We start from the raw sequence: 13,837 nt of genomic DNA on the forward strand, positions 1-13,837 counted from the left end.
TGGGAGCACCATCATGGTCCGTCTGCCAGCCTGGGCTCCGTGCATCCTTAGATGTTATGACCTACACTGATCGCACTTATTGAGTCCGTACTGCGTGTCTGAAACTGGCCTGGGCACTTTGCACATGTTAGCTCCTTTAATCTGCCCGATACCTGTGTGAGCTGGGTGCCACTATTCCCATTTCGCAGAGGAGAGAATGAAGGCCTGGAGAGGTTTCACTGTCTCGCCCAAGGTAACACTGCTAGAAAGTCTGAGAGTGAACAGTAGTGTCCTTGGTAAGAAGCCTGCTATGTGCCAGGATGTCTAGTGGCTGGAGAATCTCCTCCAGCAGGAATGTGCCCGGCCCGAGCTCTCTCCACCCCTCTGGTCATGAAGTTATGCATCAGATGTCCACTGAGCAGCCACGACGTGCTGGCCACTGTGCTGGGTACCTGGCCCTGCCTGTCCTCCTGGAGCACATCGGTCTCCAGAAAGTCAGCCCGCTGCCAGCTGTGTGTCTCAGGGGTCCCAAATCCTCTCCCCACCCGGCCCCTGCCATGTCCCCCAGGATACCTTCAGTAGCCGGGCATCATGTCCGCTGGGAGTAGCCGAGGAAGGGCTGCCAGGAGCACCGTCACCGCCTCTCCATCAGCAGTGGCTTCTGCGGCGGAGTGAGTGGGCAGCAGGGCCCGGCGCGGGAGCCCAGGAGGCCACGCTCTCAAGAAGGGCAGTTGCTAAACCGGCTGCACACTTCCTCTGCTAGAAACGAGGAAGGCGCGGGGCTTGCAGAAGGCAGGTTCCTGTTTTCAGCAACCGCACGGAGCAGACTTCTCTCTGTAAGGACAGGGAAGATAATGGTGTGCTTCTTTTGTTTTTTTTCACAAAGCACTTGGGAATGTGGGCAGCTTGATCCTAAATGTCCCGGCCACACTCCGGTTTCAGACACTGGAACTTCTTTTTTGGCTCTAATTAAAAGGCAAAGGAGGCTGAGAGCTGCTCTCACGGTCCCCAAAGCCCACTGGGTCCGAGGAGGCCGTGGCTCAGAGCTGCAGCTTCTCTTTTCTCAGTTTCTTGATGTCGCTGCCCGGTGGACCCCAGAGCAGAGCTGCTGGCCCTGGCTCTGCTGTAGACCAGTTTTAATTGGCAGTGGCTTGAAATAGTGGGTATCAAAGACCCTCTACAGAAAGGGGCAGCCCACTAGCCTTCCCGGGGGAGACGCACCCCTCCTCGGCTGGGCTGCAACCAGAAGAAACTATAAAGATTATGACAAATAGTTAGCTCCCCCAGGTTCCTGATCGAAGCTGACTAAGAAAACATGGCAACTGGATTGGGATGCTTGACTGGGTCCTGGATCAAGGAAAAGGACTAGAAGAACGTTACTGGGATGGAGGTGGGGGTATTAAAGTGTAGACTGTACTTGAGGTAATTTGTGTAGTAACGGAGATGTTCTCGGGGATGATGATGATGTGACCGTTATGTGCAGCATGTGCTAGTTCTTAGGAAATGCACGGTGGAGTCCTGCTGTCTCTATTGAGAAAGAAAACACACACACATAAAGAGAAAGAGAATGAGAGAGACAGAAAATCAAGGTGGCAACATGTTCACTCTTGGTGAATCTAAGTCAAGGCATATGTGCATCACACTATTTCATCTTTCTGCTGGGTCTAAAACTTTTTAAAAATAATAGGATACAGTTCCTGGTTCATAGCATGTGTGTCTCAAGCGAGACAGCCCAGGCCCATGGCTTGTTGGTGGCAGACAGTCGCAGAAGCTGCCAGGGCGCCAGCTCCAGGTGAGGGTGCCTGGGAGTGTGAGCAGGGAATGCCAGATGGCCTGCTGGGCGGCCCTGAGAGCCCTGGCCGACCCCCTACTTTGCAGAGAAGACAGAGCCTCCAGCGACTTGCCCGGAACCACACAGCTGGTCTCGAAGCAGAGCCAGGGCCAGTGTCTAGGGCTGATGACACGGTTCCAAGCCGGCGGGGCCGACACTGCCACCAGGGACAGTCATTTAGAAACCTTTCTCAGCATTATTATTGAAGATGAATGAAAAACACCAGGGCTGCTTCTAAATTTAGAAGGAGCTCTGTACTAGAGATGCTTCCTTAGACAACTTGTGAAAGTCCGCGCTCCGCGCACAGCACCCTGGGAAGGTACAGAGGAAATGTTGCAAAGACTGAATGGGCGGTTTGCCCAGCTGGGAAAGAGCAGACAGGCAGACAGAAGCAGAAGTGTGTTTTTTTCCCCCTCAAATTCCCATAGAGGAGTAAAAGAGGTTTGAGTTGATATTCAGAAGGTGTGAGCTTTGTGGCAACTTTTCAACAAATATTTGCTGAGAACCTCTGATGAGTTAGACTCTTAATTAATTCCCTCATTCAATCATTTATTAAAAAAATTCTCCAGACACAGGAATTCAGCTGTGCACACAGCCCCACCTTCACTGAGCATATCTTCTCTAGGGGAGCCACGGGACAAAGACTTAACTATGGCAGCTGTCAACTACAGGGACTCTGTAAGGAAGTGAACTGGCCAGAGTGACAAAGGGGCCTGGGAGCTGCTACTTCCCACAGGTGGTTGGGGAGGGGGGGCAGAGGCGGGGGGGGTGCTCTCTGTGCCATTTGCGGAGACCCTCGGGAAGAAAAGAAGCGGGTCTTGGGACAAACTGGAGCATCAGAGGCTCGTGCAGAAGGAGCTCCTGGCTTAACATGGACTTTGGAGGGCAGGGGTCAGGCACAGTGGAGCCTAAGGCAGCCCCAAGCTAATGATGGAGGCAGACGGCTGGCAGGTGGGGACCACAGAGGGGTCTCCACTGGAGGGAGTAGTCCATGAACCAGAGAAGCTGCCGCACGAGGAGAAGCTTGGAGTTTGGAGCCCTGGGAGCGGGGGTCGCAGGATGCGCTCTGCTCATTTCTAGCGTGTGGCGGGCGGCCTGGGGCTGCTGCTCACTAGCCCTGGCTGCGGTGTTTCACTGCCTCCCTCTCACCCCTGGTGTGACCGCACCAAAACAGGGTTTGTTCCAGCAAATATTCCTGACGCTGTCCTCTGGGCCGCAAGGAACCTTGGGCTGTGGCCCGAGCGGGGGTTGGTGTAGAGGTCGGAGCCCACACTTGGCAGGGGATGCCCCCATCGAGGTCTTTAAGCATAAGTATGGCGTGAGCCCCGACCAGGTGACAACGAGTCAGCCTGTCACACTTTAGAGCTCACGGAGACACCCAGGTCCATCCGTGTGAGAGCACCTGATTTCCGGAGGGCTGTGCGAGTTAATCAGCTATTGGGACCCAGGCTAACATCCACAGGCAGGTGAGCAAGACGCCCCCAGAGCTTGAGATTTGCTCGGTTAATTTCCTCATACTTAAGGGGCAGTCATCACCTTATCGCAATGAAACGTTACACTTTGTAAACAACTAGCTTTACGCACTTAGTGTTGCCGGGAACCAGGTGTTGCTTCCCCTACTGGGGGCCCGCAGGTCTCCCAACCCAAGCGATACAAAGCCCACCTCTCCAGCTTCAGGTCTCAGCCGGGCTCCAGGTTCTAGGAGGTAAGGGCGACTTAGTGTCATGTGGTCAGGGAGGAAGTGTTTAAGCCCCACAGTGTACAGCTTGATCTAGTGTTACCAGATTCCCAGTGCTACTCAAAATTATTTCTCCTTCTTTCTATGTAAATGCTGGAAAAGTTAGAAGATGAAAAAGGCAACCTCAAGTACCAGTAAACTCCCCATGGGTCATCTCTTTGGGGCAAAGCTCAGTGCCGGGCTCAGTGGTTATGTGTGAGTCCTGCCCTTCCCTGCCCTCCCCGGCTTATGCTCCACTTTGAAAGGAAAGGGAGGCACCCATATTCTGTGGTCCCCCACTGTGTGCCTAGCACTATGCTGTTAATCTATGCACATCCTCCAAGAACCCACACAACCTAGGAAGGAAGGAGGATTAGTAACACCATTTTGGCTCATAGAGAGGTTCAGAAACCTTTGCAAGGACACCCAAGATCCCAAATATCTTGAATCAGCTAACCATGAAAACCATCAGGGAGACGGCAGACCCTATTGTTTCTCTAGAGGTGGGAGTTTTTCATATTTCTGGAATTATTGGCAGAATTGAGTAAGTGGTCCATTCATATATAGTGTTATGTCATCTGCATATTGTGACAATTTTACCTCTTCCCTTCCAATTTGGCCCCTTTTAATTTCTTTTTCTTGTCTGATTGCTGTGGCTGGGACTTCCAATACTATGTTGAATAGAAGTGGTGAGAGCAGGCACCCTGTCTTGTTCCAGATTTTAGCAGAAAGGCTTTCAAATTTTTGCTGTTGAGTATTATGTTGGGTGTGGGTTTGTCATAATTAGTTTTTATTACATTGAGCTATGTTCCCTCCATATCCACTTTAGTAGGAGTTTTTTAAATCATGAATGGATGCTACATTTTATCAAATGCTTTTTCTGCATCTATTGAGATGATCATGTTGTTTTTGTCCTTTTTTGTTTTCCTGTGGCATATCACATTGATTATTTTGTGTATCTTGAACCACCCTTGTGACTCTGGGATGAATCCAACTGGGTCGTAGTGTATCATCTTTTTTATGTGTGGTTGAATTCAGTTTGCTAACATTTTGTTGAGACTTTTTGCATCTGTATTCATCAAAGATACTGGTCTGCAATTTTCTTTTTTGATAGTGTCTTTGAAGTGGTCCATCCAGATGAGCTGAATTCTCCAGCAAGAGTAGGACCTAAATGTATGTCATCAGAATCTTTGTGTTTCTTTGGGAACCTTACTGGAGCTGACAGTCTCTTCAGGAAAAAGAAAAGTAGGGGTTCTATTTGCGCTGGACTTCTCTGCTGTGATGAGTTGCACAGACGTGTTGATTCATCGGGGCTGTTCTTTTCTGTTGTTGCTCAACATCACCCCACTGCATCCACCTCGGAGGTTGAAAAAGCGGTCAGCAGATTTCTCAGAACTTGGGAAGCTCCCTGAGCAGGGGCCCGATTTCAGTCCTCCCAACTTTGCAACTTTGCTTTCCTTACTAACTTCCTCTAGACGCACGGAGATGCAAACTCTTCTGTTTTCTAGATCTAACAGTGATCATTTATTTAAATGAATATTGTATTACACATATATTAGTCTCACACCAGCCATGAGGCTGAGCTCTCAGGGCACAAAGGTGACCGGGACACATGCCCTGACATCCAGGAGGTCAGCGAACAGGAGCCAGGAATGGCCCTCAACGACAGGGCAGCATGGTGGGGGTTCGACAGTGAGGGAAACCATAAGTAATGGTTCAAAATGTTGCAGTGGCCCTGAGGCTGGATGGAGGGGTGATGTTCAGCTCAACCTTGAACATGAGGGGAGTCCACTAAGGCTACACATCTGGTGGTGCTGGCCAGGACGTTCAGCTTGTTCCTGCTCTATTTTTTTTTTTTTTTTGGATGATTTCAGGTACATCTTGCCTGGAGCTGGAAGTGACTTCATGTCCACCACTCATCAGTCATCCTGTGTCCTGTGATCTCTTTTTCCCTTTCAGATGCATGTGGGACAGGCTGAGGAGGTGACCCTCAGATCAGTTCAGTCTCAGCCCAGTTCTGCCCCGGCCGTCCAGGCAGCCCCTCATCCCAGCACTGCGCTGGCATTTGTGTGGAGTCCTCATGGGGTCCTCACTGCTCCAACCTGCTTTCTCAGTTTCCTTCCACTTTCTCCTACTGCCTGGACAGGCTCTGCTGATTTTGCCTCTGAATTTACTCCTGCTGTTCCGTTGACCTGCCTGGAATGACCTTCCCCTCATTTTAGGATCTGCCGGAATCAGGGATGAGTCTCCCGTTCAGGCCAGCCGGGGCTCGATCCTTTCATCTTACAGGGTCAGAGCCTGGTTGAAGGGCTCTGTTCCCTTAACCCCCTGTAATAGGTGGGGGCCAAGCCCTGTCCCCCCTGCTCTTGCCCTCTGTCCAAAGGCGAGGTTGTTTAGCTGTCCTACTGGACCATTCCACAGCCTGGCTCAGGCTCTGTGGCCCTGATGGTGAGGCCGTATGGCAGAGGTGAAGCCATCTGTCTGTGGCCGAGCCTTTCGCCAGAATAACCCACAACTCTCCCAGAGGCAAGAAGTTTGCTGGTCGCTTTTATTCCTCCCAGCAGGGCAGACGCTGTGGGTCCATGGTGACATTCCAGCTCTGCTCTGCTTTCTTCAGCCCCCACCCGAGAAAAGGGCCTCTTCCTGTCCTCTAATGCAATTATCTCCAAACTTTTTGATCATGACAGTAAAAAATTTTGAGTAAGCATCCCCCACTTATGCACATCTATCATTATTTATATACAGTCATCAATTAGATACACAGATGGCTCTATTAATATATGCATTATAAATATAAAAATATTTCAAAAGGATAAAATGAATTAAGTGATAGTTCTAAGTAAGTATTCCAGAATTTTCTTCCTGTGCTGCAGTGGATTGTCTCATGCATCCCATTTGGGAGACCAAGACTCTAATAGAAACATAAAGGAGGAGACAGGCCTCATTTCTAAACAAAGAGGCTTCTTTAACAAGGAATTTTGAAACATTTCAAGTTATCTCCCCCTGGTGCAAATACATAGTCTATCTTCTGGGAAAGGCATGAGATCCTTGTGAACTCCTCTTGGAACAAAGACAAGGGGCAGTCTTCCCACAGCAAAGAAAAGCCAGTGCATGGTAGCCCCGGGTGGGATCAGGCCCCACGAAGGGAGTTTTTTCAGGGTTCTATCTGACACTTCCCTTTCCCATCTCTATGTTGGTCTGACTTCCAAAAATTGTAAGTCCCATAAAGACAGGGAGCCTACCGGTTTTGTCAGTGATTGACACCTTGCCAGAGCAACCATCACATATTTACTAGCAGGCGGGAAGGGCAAAAGGGAGGGAGAATTGGAGGATGGGACAGAGGGAGTGAGAAAAAGAAACGAAACTCCCCTCCCTGTAGATTACAAACTTTCTTAAGGCCTTAATCATCCTCAGATCCCCCGCAGCAGCTGGCATACAGAAGGTGCTCAAGGATGTGCGTGGAATTATCCTGAGAACGGACTAGCTTGTAGCAGCAGAGCAGGCTGCGTCCCTGGGATGGTAGCAACAGCGGGCTGGACATTTAGAGATAAGGCCTCTGAGATTAGCTTCCCAGCAGGACAGGAGTCAGGCCTCTTAACTGCTTTGCCCCTGTTTTTTCATCTCATGAACAGTGATCACAGTAAAACTCGCCAACCACCTCGACATGTGCTTTAACAGCACAAAATGAGGCTCAGATCTCAACAGAATGCTTATGGCTTTTATTAACATTCCCTCTCTCACGCTTTCATTCTGCAAGGCCTTAATACTTCTGTGAGATGTGCTTTGTACTCATGACAGGGTTCTGGGGTTGTCATCTAAATGAGGGCAAGCTGGAAACCGGCCTTGCTGTAATTTAGAATGGTGTCATCCATTCATAAGCCACTGGATGGGTGTGAAATTGTCAGGCAGCCTTGGCTTCAGCACCCACTGAGCCACAACTAATTACAGCCAGCAGCATGGGGCCCCCGAGGAGGCACAGGAGAGGAGAGACATGCTCAGCTGCTTAAAATATCCTTGGCCAAAACAAAATTTCAACCTCAAAAGCTTTCTTGAGACTGGAGACTATTTCACTAGTTTTTATATTTTAGCTAGAGTAACAGTCACATCAGAAATCATAACAACTGACCTCTGAACAGTGCTCCACAGGTTACATTTTCCAAATCTGTTATTTCATTTAATTTTCACGCGGATTCTTGGAAATACCAGTTACGAGTGTAATGACTGCTACTGCTTACGGGGAACCTGACGCGTGTGAGCACGTTACCTGTTATCTGTTCATCTCTGCAAACAAAGGAGGTAAACATTCTTCTTACTCTAGTTTTATATTTGAGGAAACGGAGGGATGGGGAATTCAAATAGCTTTCCTAAGGACACAGATGGTTAAGAGGGGCTGCTGGACTTGAACCTAGGCTAATGATGGACCCGTGGCCCATGCTCTTGCTGCCGTGCCTTGAGACATTAACATGTACCCATTTTACAGGTGGGGAAATTTAGGCCCAGAGAGTAAAGCCACTTACCAAGTTGTCAACACAGGATTCAGTAAGATTTCTCTAATCCCTAAGCCCGTGCTCAGCCTTTTTTTTTTTTTGTCTGCAATATAGAATATCTTATACTTGTTTTCACCTGACAAATTTGAAGGGGATGATGTTACAAATGATGTGAAATGGATTCCAGGAGCTCAGCAGGGACAGGGATTCAGGAACATACCTATTTAGTTCATACAGACGCGTCAGCACCTCAGCAAGAGTCCCCTGGGATTGCCCACACGGGAAAGTTTGGAAAGAGGGTCTGTGTGAATTATGGCTCCAGTGCAGGGACTCCCAGTCCAGAACCTGACTCTGGCACCCTTTAACTGAACTCCCCTGGGCAGCCCCCTCACCCATGCCTTTGAACATGGCCCCCAGGAAGTCCCTTCTCCCAGTCCAGCCTGTTGCCAAGGCACCGCTTCCTCAGACGACCCCTCCAGGGATGTCAAACCAGCTCTGGGCTGCGTCCCTCCTCTCTGCTCTGCTCCTGCCGCTCTCTGCACAGAGCCACCACTGGTCCATGTAGCCCAGGTCACCCCTCCTGGTGTACTGTCCCCTGGGAGGCCACCCTGCCCCCCGCAGCTGGCTCAGTTTCTGCACTCACAAGACCGTCCACAACCCCCAGAATCTCAGAACCTCCACACCCCCTGCTCTTCTCCAGGGCAGGCACCTTGAGCCCTGTCTCCTGCTCAGGAGCTGGTCGGTGCCTTTCACTCCAGAAGGAAGGAGGGAGGAAGAAGGCAAGAAGAGGGGGCGTGGGGAGAGGGGGGCGATCGGAGGTGACAGAGAAGAAAATAGTAATCAGACACGGCTTCTCCCTTCTAGAAGTCTGGGCTAGGCTCTGCCATCGTCTAGGTGTCATGTTGGTGGGGTAGTTCTTCCTGCGCCGTGGCTGATCCCAGAGTCAAATTATACGAAAAACAAGTGGAGCCACGAGGCTTCAGCTGGGAGCCGGCTCCTCTGGGCCGGGGGTACTGGCAGGGCTTCTCGCCTCTCCATCTTCCCCCCTTAAAGTTAGACAAACATAGCGCTGGGCCAGGGCTTTACCCCCGGTTCCTCATATATGTCCTGATGTCACCATCCCACATGACAAACCTAAGAGGGCTGAATAAAATCCCCACTTTACCAAACAGACTGACATCCTCCAGGGCCAAGACTTTCCATCTCCTCCATGCGGTCCCAGCTGTCCTAGGCATTATTCTGGGCCAGCTGGTCCCTAAAACAAAGCTACAGGAAGCAGTGACTGGAGAGAAACGTTAGGCACTTTACAAGTTATTCTTATGAAATTATTTTTAAGAGGTGCTCCCTACCCAGTGTGTACCTGTGAAATGCTGGTTGAGACGGAGGGAAAGACTCAAGAGCCTGTCTTTTCAACTCTCTTTAAATATGGGAGCAGGCACAGCCTGGGCCATCACTCCGGGGGTCACTTTCAAAGGGTGACACCTTTGCCTAGGAAATCAGTGCTTTTCAAGTGCCAAGCGTTTAAATGGTTTCTGACAGCCAGAAGGTGACTGGGGCCATGGGATGTAATGATTGTGACAGATGGAAAAAAAGGCATTTTGTCAAGTCTCCAAGAGCCCAGAGGAAAAGCATGACTGAAGCCTGAGCTCTGTTCTGAAGCGGCAAAGCCAAGCTGGAGCAAGTGCCCCGGAGGCCCCCTCCCCTCCAGAGGGCTCCCCGCAGCGGACCCTGGGGCAAGGCCTCCACACAGAACATCCGCAGGTGAGGGGGCAGTTTGCAGCCGAACAATGTGGAGAGCAGTGTTCGCCAAGGATGTCAGGAGATGTGAGGCTGAGAGCACACAGATGCCCCATCCCTCTTCCCTCCGCCACACGGAGGCCAGGCAGTGTGGCGATTCGGAGACAAGTGGCTCGTGAGCACTGGGTGGTTTGGGGCAGGTCATTTATTTCCTCTGAGGCTTTGTCCCTCCCTAATAAAAGGGGCACAGCCACTGCTCCCTGGTCCAGAGTCTCAGTGAGCACAAACTGAGAAGATGATGTAAAGTGTGTACAACACACCAGGTGCCCACTACCTGCTGGTTCCTGCCTTCCCTTTTCTCCACGTGTAGACACGGTTGGTTGGTGGTTTAAGTTTGCAAATAATAACACACCAAGGTGCAGCCTTTTTGCAGGGCGATTCGGCAGCACATTGTAAAACATAATGTTTTATAATATGCATATTTAGAATGCAAAGCAGGACTCCTGGACCTTAGGTGAAGCAATGGTTTCTTGGATATGATTCCGAAAGCACATGCAGCAAAAAGATAAATAAATACATTGGACTTCACAAAGCTATAAACTTTTGTACTGCAAAAAATAGCATCAAGAAAGCGAAAAGGCAACTCAAAGAATGGAACAAAATGCTTGCAAATCATGTATCTGATAAAGGACTTGTATCCAGAATATAAAGAGAATATTTAAAACTCACTAACAAAAAGACAACCCAATTTTAAAATGGGCAAAGGATCTGAATAGATATCTCTCCAAAGAAGATATACAAATGGCCCATAAGCACCTGAAAAGATGCTCAGAATCACTCGATGTTAGGGAAATGCAAATTAAAACCACAATGAGATACCACTTCATATCCACTAAAATTGCTCTAAAAATAATAAAAGACAATAATGAGTGTTGCTGAGAATGTAGAGAGATTGGAACATTTGCGCATTGCTTGTGGCAATATAAAATGGTGCAGCTGCTTTAGAAAACATTTTGGCAGCTTCTCAAAGGGTTAAATATAATGTTACCATATGACCCAGAAGTTCCATTCTTAGGAATACAGCCAAGAGAAATGACATGACATATACCCACTCACACAAAATTGAACATGAATGCTCACAGCAGCATTGTTTATGATCATCAAAAAGTAGAAACAACCCAAATTTCCATCAGCTGAAAAATACAGGCACAAAATAATCACATATCTATGTGATGGAATATTATTCAGCAACAAAAAGGAATGAAGTACCGATGCTTTCGTGCTACAGCATGGATGCAGTGAAGGCAGCCAGACACAAAAGGCCACACGTGGTATGATTCCATTTGTATAACACATTCAGAATTAGCGTCTCCATAGAGACAGGTAGTACGTTAGTGGTTGATAGGGGCTGAGGGATGGGTAATAGATTCCTCTGTGGGATGATGAAAATATTCTAAAATTAGATTATGGTGATGTTTGCACAACTCTGTGAATATAACTAAAAACCATTGAATTGTATGCTTTAAACGAATGAACTGGATGGTATGTGACTTATATCTCAATAAAGCCATCTTTCAAAAAGTTAGCTATAGAGGCCAAGAAACATGGCTTAACATACTATCGAAATGTTCATCATACATAGTAATACAAAAAAATATTTTCCTTTAATAAAGGTTTTTCCACATGGTATCTACTTAATGGGAAACCATTAAAACATTATATAAACTGCTTGTGCAATACATTTTCATTCTCTCTCAGAAAAAAAAATGTGGATACCTTTTGACCCAGTAATTGTGTGTAATAAGCAAGTCATGGATACGTGACTAGATTCAGCTATAAGGATGTGCATCTCAGTGTTGTCTAAAACAGCATCAAACTAGAGACATTGATAGCTCTCACTTACTGAATACTCGCAGTGTGCAAGGTACCCAGTGTTATAAGAAAATCGTCTCCCTTCTCAGTACAGCAGTCCTCTGGGGAAGCTGTCAGAACCATTACACTCCTCCTTACAGACTCAGAAGGAGTCCAAGTCAAAAACTGCAAGTCGGAGCTGAGCTTTGCATACAAGACTGTCACACTACCTGGGCTGCAGCTGCCCCCAGTCTCTCCACGACTCTCCCCAGCAGCCTACATACGCGATGCAGGTGGCACTGAAAACAGTCTCATAAGTGAAGAGATACTGGTGCAGAGTGATAGTCACAATGGCCTGTGAGGTGAAAAAGACAGGTTCAAAATCAGTATGCTCTTCCTAGTTCCTGCACGTAAATATGCAAACACACACACACACACACACAAATACACAAATGAAGGAGATATGCTGGGAGGCGAACAGCACTTAGCTGTCATGCTGCTCATTTGGGAGGATTACATGTAATTTTAATTTTCTTTCCTTTGCTCACCTGTGTTTTCTACTATTGATCTTTGCACTGCTGTTTTGGCTGTAGAAATGGCAGAAGTTGCTCCTTTAACTAGACTGAGGTGAGGACCAGTGGAGGAGAGCAATACACGCTGGCCTTTTTCTAGGGTGTGCAGAGGACTGGCGTTTGGACCAGCCCGTGCTGACAGCCAGGCTTGTTCTCAGGCCACGCCTCTCAGTCAGGACCACCGCCCTTCGCCCTCGGGGGCTCCCTTCTGCTCCACCCTTTAGTCCCCTGCCGAGGGGTCTTAAATGGTCTTGGCCGTGCCGCTTGTCCGCTGGCCAGTGATTATGACTGCTTTCCTCTTGACAAGGAGAAGTTGTATTTTAGTATGGGATTCAGCCTTAAATGTAATTAGATTTTTTTTTCTAATTAGGAGTTTAGTATGAATTCATCAGAAGAAAGTTAGAATATTCTGAAAAGTATAAAAAGCCCATAAGACTTGCCCTTGCTTCCCTCCCCTGGAATTAATAGGGAGCTCCGGGAACTGATAAAGTCGGACCAGCCCAAGAGCCTGGCGGAGTGACTGGCGGCGGGGAGGGGGCAAGCGGGACGGGCTGCTCTGAATTTCACACGATCCCTGCCATCCGCTGAGGCATCATGGGAAAACCACAGCATCTCGGGGTCGGAAACGTGGGGTTAAAGCCTTTCGCCTGGTACTGGCAGGTTATTAAGCTTCCTCGACAGTCCTTCCTGAGTGTACCCTGGTTTCTTTTTGGAATGAAGTGGAGAAAGTACAAAAGGGTGATTAAATAAGTAATGTATTTCCTCTTCAAATAACATTGGCTCTTCCTGCTTCATCGGGTGGGTATTTAAATGTGACAGTCTGAGCCAGCGCTTCACATAAAGCAGAGCATGGTACTTTGTAAACGCACGTCAGAGTGACCCAGGGTGGGTTCTGGTTTGTCTCCACGTGACTTCTCCAGGCTGCAGACGTAACGACATCATGACAACAGGCCTTTCCGAGCCGTTGCTGTGGGAGACCCCTCTCCTTTGGCACTCCTGCCTCGGGAGAAGCCAGCCTCGCCCCGCCTTTCTTCTCTCTGTCCTGGCCGCTCTTGCAAAGGACTTGTTTACGAGTCACCCTCCACCAGCCACCCCCGAGCGGAGAGGAAAATCGGAGTGATGGGCTGAGTTCTCGTTTCCAGCTGTCGGGAGGACAGCATGGGGGACACAGTGCAAGTGTTACAGTCCTGGCTCTGCTGCTCTCAGTCCCAAGACCTTGAACAACGTGCTTGTCCACTCTGGGCCTCAGTCTCTCCATCTGTAAAGTGGGGGTGATAATCCTTATAAGGCTGCTGTGAGGATGAGATGTGAACACGTGCATGAATGACCTGGCTCTCAAGACGTACTTTGCAAATGTTTGATTTGCTTCCACTTCCCTTTAAAAGTTACACAACTTGAAGGTGGGGAGATGCAGGTGGAGAGTGGTCGGGAGTCAGGAGAGGGTCAGGAGGAAGCAGAAGTGGCTGTGAAGCCAAGCCGTGCCTCCTGCCCAGTCCCCTGCCCCTCGGGGGGACTGGGCTGCTGGTGCTTCCTGCAGCCTCTGACTCCTGCAATCAGCCACGATTTGTGAGGTGCTACCCCACTTTTCCACACTCGACGTTGTTTTCAAAGTGTTAAAGAGAACGACCATGTAGACTTAGTGAGTAAAGGGCCAGTGTGCCAT

At 48.9% G+C, this 13,837-nt stretch overlaps 2 protein-coding genes across 2 annotated transcripts in view; one reads left to right on the top strand and one right to left on the bottom strand.

Annotated features, from left to right (window-relative positions):
- Window positions 1–708, bottom strand: part of SLA (Src like adaptor) — a 31,141-nt gene extending 30,433 nt beyond the window's left edge. The window contains exon 1 of the mRNA XM_031690393.2: window positions 553–708. The gene's annotated coding sequence lies outside the window, so the exon portion shown is untranslated. The remainder of the gene's footprint in view (window positions 1–552) is intronic.
- TG (thyroglobulin) overlaps window positions 1–13,837 on the top strand; it is a 202,783-nt gene that overhangs the window by 150,661 nt on the left and 38,285 nt on the right. The gene's annotated exons all lie outside the window — the stretch shown is intronic.

This window comes from Vicugna pacos, chromosome 25 (genome assembly GCF_048564905.1).
Source record: "Vicugna pacos chromosome 25, VicPac4, whole genome shotgun sequence".
NCBI classification, from domain to species: domain Eukaryota; kingdom Metazoa; phylum Chordata; class Mammalia; order Artiodactyla; family Camelidae; genus Vicugna; species Vicugna pacos.